This window comes from Mesoplodon bidens (assembly GCF_964165515.1).
Source record: "Mesoplodon bidens genome assembly, chromosome: 3".
NCBI classification, from domain to species: Eukaryota; Metazoa; Chordata; class Mammalia; order Artiodactyla; family Ziphiidae; genus Mesoplodon; species Mesoplodon bidens.
The window spans coordinates 178,008,986-178,021,474 of record NC_138178.1 but is presented as its reverse complement, the minus strand read 5'-3'; positions in this window follow the sequence as shown (position 1 = coordinate 178,021,474).

The following is a 12,489-nucleotide window of genomic DNA, read 5'->3' as shown; positions in this document are numbered from 1 at the left end:
ACACTTAATGTGTGGGTTTTCCACACCAAGCAATTCTCCAATTTTCTGTGGACATCAACTGGGTGTCCTACAATTTAGTTCAGTTTTGACACTCCCTGGAGTTAGTGCTGACCCTACAGGTTAGGGGCTCAGTCCCACAAGATTGCCACCAATTCAGACCCCAGGCTAATCACAAGTCCAGGCCACCTGTACTTCTGGTCAACCAGCCACACATCAGGGGCTCCTATGACTCCGTACCTGGGCTGGATAATTCGCTAGAATAATTCACAGGATTCAGAGACACTTTACTTTCATTTACTAGTTCATTATACAGGATATTACAAAGGATTCAAATGAACAGCCAGATTGAAGAGGTGCCTAGGATGAGGTCTGGAAGGATTCTGAGTGTGGGAGTTTCTGTCCCCTCAGAGTCTGGGGTGCAACACCGCCTCCCCCCCACCCCAGCACATGGTTATGATCACCAACCAGGAAACTCTCTGAATCCCATTGTTTAGGGTTTTTATAGAGGCCCCCTTACAGAGGCATGATTGATTAAATCACTGACCATTGGTGACTAACTCAACCCCCAGCCCCCATCGGCTCCACGGTGTTCAGGTGGGGGTGGGATTGGAAGCCCCCTCTCTGATCACACAGCTGGTCCCTCTGGCCACCAGCCCCCATCCTGAAGCCTTCTAGTGGCTCAGCAAGGGTCACCTCATTAGCATAAGCTCAGGTGTGGTTGAAAGGGTTTATTATGAGTAACAAAAGATGCTCCTCCCACCTCAGCATTCAGGAAATGAAGGGTTTTAGGAGCTCCCTGCCAGGAAACAGGAACAAGGACTAAATATATATTTCTTATTTTATCACCATTTCACTCCGTCACAGCCAAGAGGAGCCTGAGGAGACTCGATGACTAGATGTTATGTGGAATCCTGGATGGGATCCTGGGACAGAAAAAGACCTTAGGGGAGAACTCAGGAAATCTTAATCAAGTATGAACTTTAGTAAATACAGATATATCCACACTGGTTCATTAACTTTAGCAGGAGTAGGACACTCATGTAAGATATTAACAATAAGGAAGTGTGGATTGTATGAGGACGCCCCATACTGTCTTCTCAATTTTTCTGTCAACCTAAAACTGTTCCAAAAACTATTCTTCTTTAAAAATTATAAACAACATGCTTTTCGCCAGTGGGTGAAGTCTCTGAAGAATGAGGGGCAGCCCTCACAGAGGCATTTTGCATGAAGTGTGTTGATTTGACAATAACAGAGGCATTCAAAGGTCTGTATTTAGAATTCCAGTGTCAAGAAAAAACACACATCTCGTTTTCCATGGAGCTGAAACATTAGTACAACCCATTGTTCACATGCGTTAATTCCAGGATGTACAAGTCATGCCTGTCCTTTGGCTGAGAAATGGCATGTTTAAGTGTGGGTGGCCTGGAGTGACTCAATGTCATAGGTCAGGCCCCACCTACTCCTTGGCAGGAATCCAGGCGGCGACATGCAGAGACCCCCGTCCTCCAAGTCGTGTAGGAAAGAGCTGGAATCAGAGAGGCTCGGCCACGGCCTGGCCTCCCAAACCTCCGAGGGTGCATTTCCTCTCCCCGTACAAGACTGGAATAATGGTTCTGTTTTGGTAAGAAAGGTGTGTGAACTAAAATATTGCCTGCTGTATCAGTAAAAAAAGGACATTGCAGCCATCAAGCCATCACATTACAGCCACCTGGATGGTGAGCCCTGAGGGAACTCAGGATGGAGAGAAATGGGCTGCCCACTGCCCAGCCCATCTAGCAGTCAGCCGCTGTGGCCACCCCTGACGGTGCCCCCAGAAGAGACTCAGGATAAGGGTGCTGGTCCCAGATATGAGGTGCACATCGAAGGAATGCTTTCAGTGAGCCCAGACTCTTGCATCTTCTCTTACAGAGAAAAGGGCTAAGTCCTTAACTTGAGATATCTGGTTTTCTTTTATTAACAGTAATCTTTTGATGTTCTACCTGGTCTTTTGTTGCAAACAAAAAACCAAAAAAAAACCCTCCTATATATCCTGGCTCCCCCACCCCTTGCCTCTTTGGAACAGTTTTCTCAGCATTATCTGAGACGCTGTGTCCCTGGGCTTGAGTTCTCAGATTTGTCCAATGAATAAAACATAACTCCCAACTTCTGGGTTGTGCTTTTTTTTTTTAGTCAACAGGCGTATCCTCATTGTTAAAAAGTTAATAGAGGAAACTAAAAACATGTTCTGAGCTCCCTTTCCAGATAATCAGCTTTGTTCAAAGTTTGTTCAGTATTGTAAAGGCCAACTCTCCACATGGATGGAGTGAGACATGAATAGAATTACAAATCGTGGGATCATAATTTATAAGAAAAAGCATTGCGTGTCATGGGTTTGCATTTAACAAAAGTAAACCGAAGTGAAAACTGAAGGAATGACCAACATAGGACAAAGTTTTCATCATCCCCCAAGACCATGGCACCAGGAGCTCCTCCTGAAATAATTGTGAAAATCTAACTTGGGCTATTATGTTTCCTTAAACCAAGTGCCTCAAGTTTAGAAGTTATTTCTTGACGCCCAACCCTGCCCACCATCCCTACGTTTATTAACTTAATTTTATCTTTTTTACATGATCAAATCTGTAGCTTTAACTTCTGCTCCTGATACGGGGTCTCCAACGTGACAGTAACACATCCTCTGAGAGCTCACCCGGGCTTTTGCCGTGGCTTCCGCATCCTTGACTTCTATCATCTTTCAGCCCTTTGTCGTCTGGATTTTGTCCCCTGGAGGTGAAGAGGGCTCATGGGCTGGCTGACCACGTCCTTTTTTGTCCAACCTGGAGCACTTCTTCTCTTTAAACTTCTTATTTGGAAATAATTTCAAACTTGTGAAAAAGTTGCAAAAATAAAAATAGTACAAGGAACAGCTATACACCCTTCATCCAGATTCACCTGTTGTTTAGTCCGTCTGCTTTATCATTTGATCTCTCTCACATGCTCCCTTCAGCTTTCTGAACAGTCTGGGGGTGAGTTACACATAAGGTGACCCTTTGAAATATTTCACTGTGTTCCCCAAGAACAGGGGTACTCTCTTACACAACCTCACCAATTTACATCAATATGTCTGTCTAAGGCTCCATCCAATTTTATCCAATTTTATCAGCTGATACCATCACATTCTTTATAGCACCTTTACCCTCTCACACTTGACCACTTTGGTGAGCAAAAATGTGTGCTATTAACAATTATGCTGGACCACAGGGATCCAGGGCCGTCCCAGGCTCTCCAAGATTCCCGCTGTTCTCCTATCGTGGGTCCTGTCCCTGCTGTAAGCTCTCGTATACAGGAGAGTTTCTTTTGCCTTTGCTCTTAAAGGTAGATGGGAAAATCCTTGGGTCGTACGTGTTTGTTCTCAGAACCTTGCAGCTACTGTCTCCTGATATTTAAATGATGGTTCCTATGATCATTTTTACATCCTTGAAATTTAATAACTACAGGAGAACGTCCCCAGGACACATGCTCGTTTGAACTCCAGATTCAAGCTTAAGGGAAGGAACGCGTGTTTTGTTACATGCTAGAGCATCTTTTCTGTCCTGTGTGTTTTGTTCTCTTCGGGAACATCAATGATGCACGTGTTACATCTCCTTGGTTTGAATTCTGTCCCTACCATTCTTTCAATTCTTTTTACACTGTAGTTATGTTCACTTGATTTTGTGTGATTTCCTCAAGCCCAAACCCTCTGTCTTTAAAGGCATTTCCGGTTGTGTTTAGTTTTCTTTTCTTTCAGATGTGGCTGTCGTCTCCACAGTGATTCTCTATCCCGTCCTTTTCTGAGCTCGGATGCTCACGGCTTCTGTTATATTTATCGTCTCCTCTTTGAAACCACACGTGTCTTCCTTGAGGCCCTCCCCCTCAGGGAGATCAGGTTGTCTTGAAGCAATAGAAGCCTTTTGGTTTCAATGTCCCTGTGTTTCTTGGGGTAATTCTTCTTGTGGATATTCTTCATCAGTCTTTTATACAAGATCCTTTTGATCTTAATGTGTTTTTTTTAAAATAATTTTTTTCTTTTTAAAAAAATTTTGGGGCCTCCCTGGTGGCGCAGTGGTTGAGAGTCCGCCTGCCGATGCAGGGGATACGGGTTCGTGCCCCGGTCTGGGAGGATCCCATATGCCGCGGAGCGGCTGGGCCCGTGAGCCATGGCCTCTGGGCCTGCGCGTCCGGAGCCTGTGCTCCGCAACGGGAGAGGCCACAACAGTGAGAGGCCCACATACCGCAAAAAGAAAAAAAAAAAAAAAAAATTTTATTTATTTTTGGCTGCATCGGGCCTTCATTGCTGCACGCGGGCTTTCTCTAGTTGCAGCGAGCGGGGGCTGCTCTTTGTTGCGGTGCGCAGGATTCTCATTGCAGTGGCTTCTCTTGTTGTGGAGCACGGGCTCTAGGCATGTGGGCTTCAGTAGTTGTGGCACATGGGCTCAGCAGTTGTGGCTTGTGGGCTCTAGAGCACAGGCTCAGTAGCCGTGGCTGACAGGCTCTAGAGCGCAGGCTCAGTAGTTGTGGCACACGGGCTTAGTTGCTCCATGGCATGTGGGATCTTCCCGGACCAGGGCTCAAACTCATGTCCCCTGCATTGGCAGGCGGATTCTTAACCACTGCGCCACCAGGGAAGCCCTTATCTTATGTTCTGAAGTATTCATGTACAGGTGTGATGTTGCTTCCGTTGTAATGATAACTCTTCTGTAACACAAATGGGTTTTCTGTGAAGTGTGTGTAGACACTCAGCTGGCCAAGCTGCACTCAGGCTGGTTTTCCCAAAAGCCCTCTCCCATCCCCTTTCTTTCCCCATAGACATACTCCCCTTCAGCCTTCAGTTTGGGCAGGTGACTCATATGCACTCAGGTGGCAGCCCCTGCTATGGTCTGCAGGTTTGCGTCCCTCATATTCATATGTTGAAATCCTAACCCTCAAAGGTGATGGTGTGAGGAGGTGAGCCTTTGTGCGATGCTTAAGTCATAAGGATGGAGCCCTCATAAATGGGATTAGTGCCCTTATAAAAGGCTCCTGAGGGCTTCCCAGCCCCTTCCACCAAGTGAGGATGTGAGGAGTCTGCCACCCAAAAGAGGCCCTAACCCAGCCACACTGGCACCCTGATCTCAGATGTCCGGCCTCCAGGCTGTGAGGAATAAATTCCTGTTGTTTATAAGGCATGCAGTTTATGGTATTTTGTTATAGCAACCTGAACGGACTAAGCCAGCCCTTATGCAGTCAGTGGATGGCCATTATTATTAACATCTTCAGTGTCTTCCAGAGTTTCTTCAGGCAATCATAAGCACATCTGAATATATTTTATTTCCCTGTTTTGATGCAAGAGGCAGCCCACTGTATTCCTTTGCACGCATTGTTCAATTTGCCATCAGAAGCTACGCTGCAGTGGCCGGCTTTCTGCATCTGCTGCTATGCATGTTCAGTACTGTATTTATAGATGGCATTTCCCAAGCGTCCATTTGCCAGGTTGCCCTCCACAGGGGCTGCCCCACGTGTGCTCCCACCAGCAGCTTCGGGAGTGTCTCGCCCAGGCAGGGCTACCACGCTGGATCTTACGTGGAGCACATTGCTTTAAATCGAAGTGAGATGCACGTATGTTAAGTGTACAGTTTGAGGAGTGTAACAGATGCATCTCCGGTATCACCCACACCTGTGAAGACACTGAAGACGCGCCCCCCCCCCCCCTCCCCGGAGAGATGCTCCTGTCCCTTCCCATTCAGCCTCCCGCACCCGGAGGCAACTGCTATTCTAGACCTTTCACTGTGTCCATTCCATCTGGCTGGATGGAGTCACCAAAGATTCCTTTGTGTCACAGCCGCCTGTGAGGCTCAGACGCGTCCTCTACGGGCACTTCGTGCCTCTGCTTTGCTCATGGACTGCTCACTGTACGGATGGCCCACAGGGTGTTTATCCACTCCCCTGCTGATGGATGTTGGGGCAGTTTCCTTTTCGGCCATGAGCGTTCATAGGCGGATCTGTGGTGTGTAGACATGTTTGTTTCTTCTGGGAGAGGAGTGACAGTCACAGAGGTGCGTGCTGCCTTAGCGGGGCCGCCAGGTGACGTCCCAGTGAGTGTGCCCTTTAACCACCCCCCCACCCCTCGCTGCCCTTTATCCCTCGTCCGTCGGCTGTGCCACGTTGCCCCACGTTCTCACCACCACTTCGTGTCCTGGGTCCCTTCACTCTGGCTGTTCAATTGGTCTGTGCAGGTGCATCAGGTACCTGAGTCTCCTTTCACCTGGTCATCTGTAGCTGTTGTCTCTTGTGACATGGACACTTTAAAGGAATAAGCCCCTCTTTCACTTTTTTAAAAATAAGAATGCTCTTCCTTTGGGGTTTGTCTGAGAGTCGCTGTGGAGGGGGTGAGCTCACTGGAGACGGGAGTGGGGGGAGATTGTGGGTGGTGCACTGCTGCTATGGGACGGTCACACGTGGGTGAGGCACCATCGTTGGGCTGTGGGGTGTTTTGAACCAGGCTCATCAGCTGCATGAGGACACAGAGAAACGAGGGAGCAGATTCATCAGGGGGCTGGGTGTTCCCAGCTGGGAATGTGAAGGAACAAGGGAGCAGAGATCACGAAGCTGGAGAGAACTCCCTGGAGCCCCACGGTGGAGGTGGGAAGCGGGGCGGGTTGAGAGCAGTGGCACACTGACCTCGAGGGCTCTCGGCCCCGTGATCTGTCTGCTCACTGCCAAGCCCCCATCTGGACGTTGCCATAATCTTGGACTAAGGTCCCAGAGCCCCACACGGGTCCCCGGGATGATGCAGAGCCCGGGCTGGGGTGGGCGTGGCTGGGAGGTTGGGGGACATGAGGGTTTGGGGTTTTCCACCACCACGCGCCCCACCCCTTGGACTTAGGGTTTTGAGGGGGGTCTGGTCCTCCCGGCTCCCTATCACTTGAGATGAGACCATCCTGGATTACCCAGCTGGGCCCCAAATCCAAAGACAAGGGTCCTTATAACACGTGGAGGACAGACTCACAAAAGAGGTCGTGAGGGGATGGAGGGACCGGGCCACAAGCCCAGGGATGCCTGGAGCCACCAGAAGCTGGAAGAGGCAGGAAGTATCCTCCCCTCCAGCCTTCGGAGGGAGCCTGGCCTTGCGGACACCTTGATTTTGGACTTCTGGCCTCAGAGCGGCATGAGGATGAATGTGTGCTGTTGGGAGCCCCGCGGTGAACAGTCATCTCCTGCAGGGCCCGGGCGGGCACAGAGCAGCAGCGGGTGCCCAGCTCCTCCTCTGGTTCACTTAGGGCTTCGTGGAAGGGACCCCACCACCCCTGTGGCAAGGCAGCCTCTGGGCTCTGGGTTCCAAGGGCGACAGAGAGCCCCTGGGCTGGTGTGAAGGTGGTGGCCGTGCACACACCATGCAGGTGAAGGTGACCGGCTGCCCAGGAGGCCTGCAGAGTCTGGTGCCCCCCACGTGGCGTTGTCGATGAGGCCGCCACAGGCCCCGTGGCCGGCTTTCAAGCCTGTGTTTGTTTCTTACTGAACCAACAGCTTGAAGCTGTTTGCATGTTTGTGTTGCTGGTACACAGCCCTCATTCCCCGCATAGCTGGCCTGCCAGCCTCCCTGCCCCCCAGGGAGGCCCAGCAGGGGCTGCCATCAGCGGGAAAAGGCTTTCACTGCAACAGCTGTGCTCAGGTATTCCCCGACCTGGCGTTTACGGGGAGGGAGGAGGGACCGGACAGTTCCAGCCCTGCCTCCTGCCAGCCTTGACCTGGGCGAGCCCGGAACCTCTGAGCCTCTCCCGGCTCCCCAGCACTCGAGATGAGACCATCTGGAGCCTCCTCTGGGCTCCCACATGGGGGTAACAAGAACAGGGCTTGGCCCAATGGCCGCAGCAGCCCTGGTAAGTTGCACGCGTGAGGTGGTGTCGACCCTCCCAGGCGCCCGGGACCACAGGACAGGGGTGCAGCCCCTCCTCATAGGCAGTCATGACGCCCTAAGGGTGTGACCCATCCCCTTGACACACCTTCCAGACCACATCCCTGTTCCCCCACCCGAGGGCCAGCTGAGAGGTGGGGTGCAGAGCCATCCAGTGACTTTCCCGCCGTCCCTGGGCTACGACTGGGGACACCAGGGCTGGCACAGAGGCTCTGTCCATCACAGCCCCCAGGGAAAGACCAGTCATCCATGTCATTCTGTTCTCACCCAGTCCTCAAGGAGGGGTTAAGAATCAGAGAGCGGGTCTCACCAGAAGGTGATCCCGTAGCCGTGACCGGACTGGCAATGTGGGGTCACTGTCTGACACAGAGCCCTGACTCAGGTCTCGGCCATCACCGAGCGAGCTGGCAGCCCCCTGGTCCAAGCTGCCCTTTGCAGACCCCTTTCCTTTCAAGTGGAGCTAGTGGGCCTGTAGGACCACCAGAGTGGGCCTCCCTAGGGCCAGCCAATCAGAGGCCCCCATAGACAATGGGGAATGACCACCAGAACCCCTGGGAACACCAGAGGGCCAGGCCAGGTCTCCTCCCAGCCAATCCGACAGGCCCATGCAAATGAGACACTGTGATGTCACGAGTCTCCACCCCAGCAGCCCTTGAGAGTGGAGGGGGTGGTGATGGAGAAGTAGGTCCTGCGGAGCGGAGGGGGCCAGGCCCACACACAACCTGCCCACCTGGGTTCACCGGGATGCTGTGCCCGGCTGGACCTTCGGGGTGAGGAACTGGGCCTGGTCCCAGTGGGAGAGCGCGTGTCACCAGAGCGGGTTCCCTGCTGTGGCTGGAGCCTCTTCGGCTCCCCACCTCTCCCCTCTGAGTGCAGGGGACGGAGGGCGCCCCGGACAAGTCCAGGAAAGGGAACGGTAAAGGCCCCAGCCCTGTCTCCCTCTGGGAGGCCACCTGGAGAAGGGGTGGGGGGGCCGTGGAGAGGGCGGGTGGAGACTTGTGGCCTGGAGGCTTCAGCGGGGAACTCAGGAGCAGATGGAACCTCGCCCAGAGGGAAGATTTATCCTCTTGAAACACAGCAGCAGCCTGAGGAGACAAGGGCCCTCAGCCAGGGAGGAGGTGAGATGGCTGGGGCAGGGGGCCGGGACCCTCTGGTACTGGTGGGGCTGGGCCTTCACTGCTCTGAGGAGATAAAGCAGAGCGGCCCAGTCCTCCTCTGAATGACCCAAAGGATGCTCCGTTTTGTCTGGCCCAGCAGCCTGGCTCCAAACACCTGCCCTGAGGATACGTCCCGTTCCCGCGACTCTCCCTGAAAACTGCCTCGAGAGGCGGGGCTCGGGGACCTCGAGAGCGGCGGGTGTACAGTTCTGACTCTGCAGCACTGGCCGGGGATTCAAGCGGCTCTGCAAACCCCAAATTAGATGAAAACAAGCAGAACAAACAAAATCTCCTGGGCAGATTCTATTAAAACGCAGAAAACAAGAGACGAGGAGAAACTCGCTGAAGTCCCTGGAAGAGACAGATAATCTGCTAAAAAGCAGCAAATACCCGCCACTGGCTTCTCCACAGAGACGCTGGAGCCCAGAAGACAACGAGATGCTATCTTGAAAGGACGGAGGGGAACAACTCAACATTGAATTCTCCTGAGGAAAATACTCTCACGAATACAGGTGAATAAAACACATTTTCAGACAAAATTGCCGTGAGCCGTCCTTCACTAAGAGAAACACTAAAGGGAATTCTCAGGGACGAAGGAAACTGAATCCGAAAGGAAGGTGAGTCGGGATGCAGGCGCCGCTCAGAGCTGCCTTCGCCCCACTGTTTGAAGACGCCGATGCTCAGTAAAAAAGACTTATTGGGTAGAAAGGGGGCTGTAGAAAGGGGTTCTCCGGTTGGTGTTTGCCAGAGACCGCATGCTGAGGGGCGGGGGGAAGACGTGTACAGTGAAACAGCAGAGACAGGCGGTGCCTCCCAGGGGAAGGGGCTGGGGGAGGGGCGCCTCCCCTTGCCCCGGCTGAGAGCAAGGCCTCCAGGAGGGGGTGTGGCTGCACCTCCCGAGAAAGGGCCCCCGGGGGTGGTGTGCCTTAGCTGGCAGTCGGGCTGGTCTCTGCTGTTTGCTCATTACGCTGGATCGAAGTCGGGGAGGCAGTGCTGGTCCCTCGTCCCCACCTTGGCCACTTGAAGCCAGCACAGGGCCGGCTGGGGCAGGGCTGACGGGTTCACGTGCGCAGGGTGGGATTTCCGTCCTGGTTGCTAAGAGCCTCCTCTGCAGGGGATGCCCTCTGCTGGGCACCCTTCACAGTCTGTGCCCTTTGAGAGGTTCCACCCACGTGTCTCTTTCCCAGGCTTCCTGGTCACTAACCCTCCAAGTCCCTGACCACCCAGCCAATGTGGTAGCAGCTGCCCGTAACTCAGTGTGGATCTGGACCTTTGGATGCCTCTCACTCGTACACAGACCAAACATCCTGCTCGAAGTTCTGCCACCTGGAGGAGGTTCCTTCGCTGTGCCCGGGGCCACCCTGAGTGGGGCTGCAGCTCTGTCTGCTTGTGGACGGTACCAGCAAGTCATGCAGAGCCGTCTGTAAACCGGGCTCAGCTTTTGTCCGCCTCCATCAGTGGGTTGTAAGGAACGCCCCAGGGTGCCATCGGCAGAATCAAGGAGGTCATGCGGCCGAAGTCTGCGCGGAAGGGGGTCTGATCCCCTAACGCACCCCCTCGCTCACAAACCCCAGACCTGCCGGAGCGCGGCTCTTACGCAGCGTTCCTAGTTGGCGCTGGCTGCCTGTCCAGGATCTGCGCTATGGCTGGGTGGGTCAGGCATCACCTGATGTCTCATGGTGAGGTCTACCCAGCAAGATCAGAAGCTATTTCTCAAAAGGAGAGTAGTTACCTGCAGAAGAGGGGATGGATCTGCTGCGACATCCTACAGTGCTGCGTTGTGTTTCTCTGGTTGGTGTTTGCCAGAGACCGCATGCAGCATCCCTATGGCTATGAGCGCTCAGGGCTGTTGGATTATCCGCATCGTGGGATCATGAGACAGTGCTGCATCCTGGACCTGCTGCGTCCTTGTCCCTCGCTCCTGGTCCCACCGACACTGCAGCCTTGCAGGCAACACTCTCCGTAGAGGAAAGCAGCGCCTTCAAACCGATGCTGTGAGGCACAGCGTCTTGTATTCCACCTTGGAGGGAACGTCTTGGAGCCTCCAGAGACTTCACTGACTTCACTGACTTCACCGGCCCTGAGTTTCTGTGGGGTTTAGTGCCTATCTTCCTAAGGCATTTAGAGCTCTTCCCACTTCCCGGTCGGATGCAGTCAGCATGACGCCATCAGTGTGGTGGGCCAGTGTGATGCTCTGTGCAGGGGAACATCTCTGGTCCTGTCACGGCAGAGAGCAGAGAATGGATGCGGTCCTGGGGCGAGGCTGTGAATGTGCACCACCGGCCGTGCCAGGTAAAACCGCGCTCTGGTCATCCTTTCAAATTGTTGGGGAGAAAAAGACATTACCAGGTCAACAGTGGCATCCAAAGTGTGAGGGGCTATGTCTGTTTGCTCCAGTAAAGGTACAGTGAAGACTCATGGGGCAGCAGGTGCTATGGACGGACCATCTGAGTGAGTTTACAGAGGTGCATGGTCTTTCTTCAAGGTCCGTCCAGTGTCTGCATGGGCTGTACACGTGAATTAAGCGTGTTGGGGGGTGTCAGGCATCGTTGCTGCTGCTGCTTTCAAGCCTTTGATGGGGCACTAATTTCCACAGTCCCTCCAGGGACGTGTCGTTTCTTCTGATTTCTATCTGGATGGGAGAGGAAGTGCCAGGGTTTCCATTCAGCCCCTCCCGCCATACTGAGGAAGGAATATGGAATCGCTGTAACGACCCCCTGTCCATGGGTCAGAGAACTAATATGGGGATTTTGCCTGTTGCCAAGTACATCTATCCCAACAAGCTGTGCTGGACCCGGGAAATAACCCAAGTGTGGCTCCATGGACAGCTTACCGCTGAGAGTCAGCCCTGAGCTGCTTCTCCATCAATTACCCGACCACTGCCAGTTCTCTCCTTGACTGACGGGCTGAGGTCATGTCTCGGGCTCCCAGAATTACTGTTAGTTCAGAGCCGGTGTTCAAAAGGCTGAGTATTTAGTTCCTGTAGTTCAATTACTCCAGCAAATGGTTGCAGTCCCTTGGGAAAGGTTTGGGGTGTATGTGCAGTGGGTTCTTGCAGGAACTGCCTTCAGGGACTTTGGGGCTGTGACCTGACCTCGGCATAGGAACGGAGTTCAAGACTAGTAAGGACGGTCCAGTGTCAAGTGATCTCAGAGTGACCCAGGGGTCCTCATGACAAGCTTCTGGGTCCCAATCTTCTCTAATCACTGCTGAACATTTAACAATAAACTGGTCAAGACTGGATTCCACTGACGTCGTAATTCAGCAAGCTGCATAAGTAGATTTTATGATTTAGATTTACAGAAAAATTGTGAAGACAGTACCTAGGGTTCCCATGGGCCCCACATTCATTTTCCCTTACATCAACACCTTACAGCAAGGGGGTGCATTTGTTATAATTAATAAGCCAGTATGGATACACTGTTA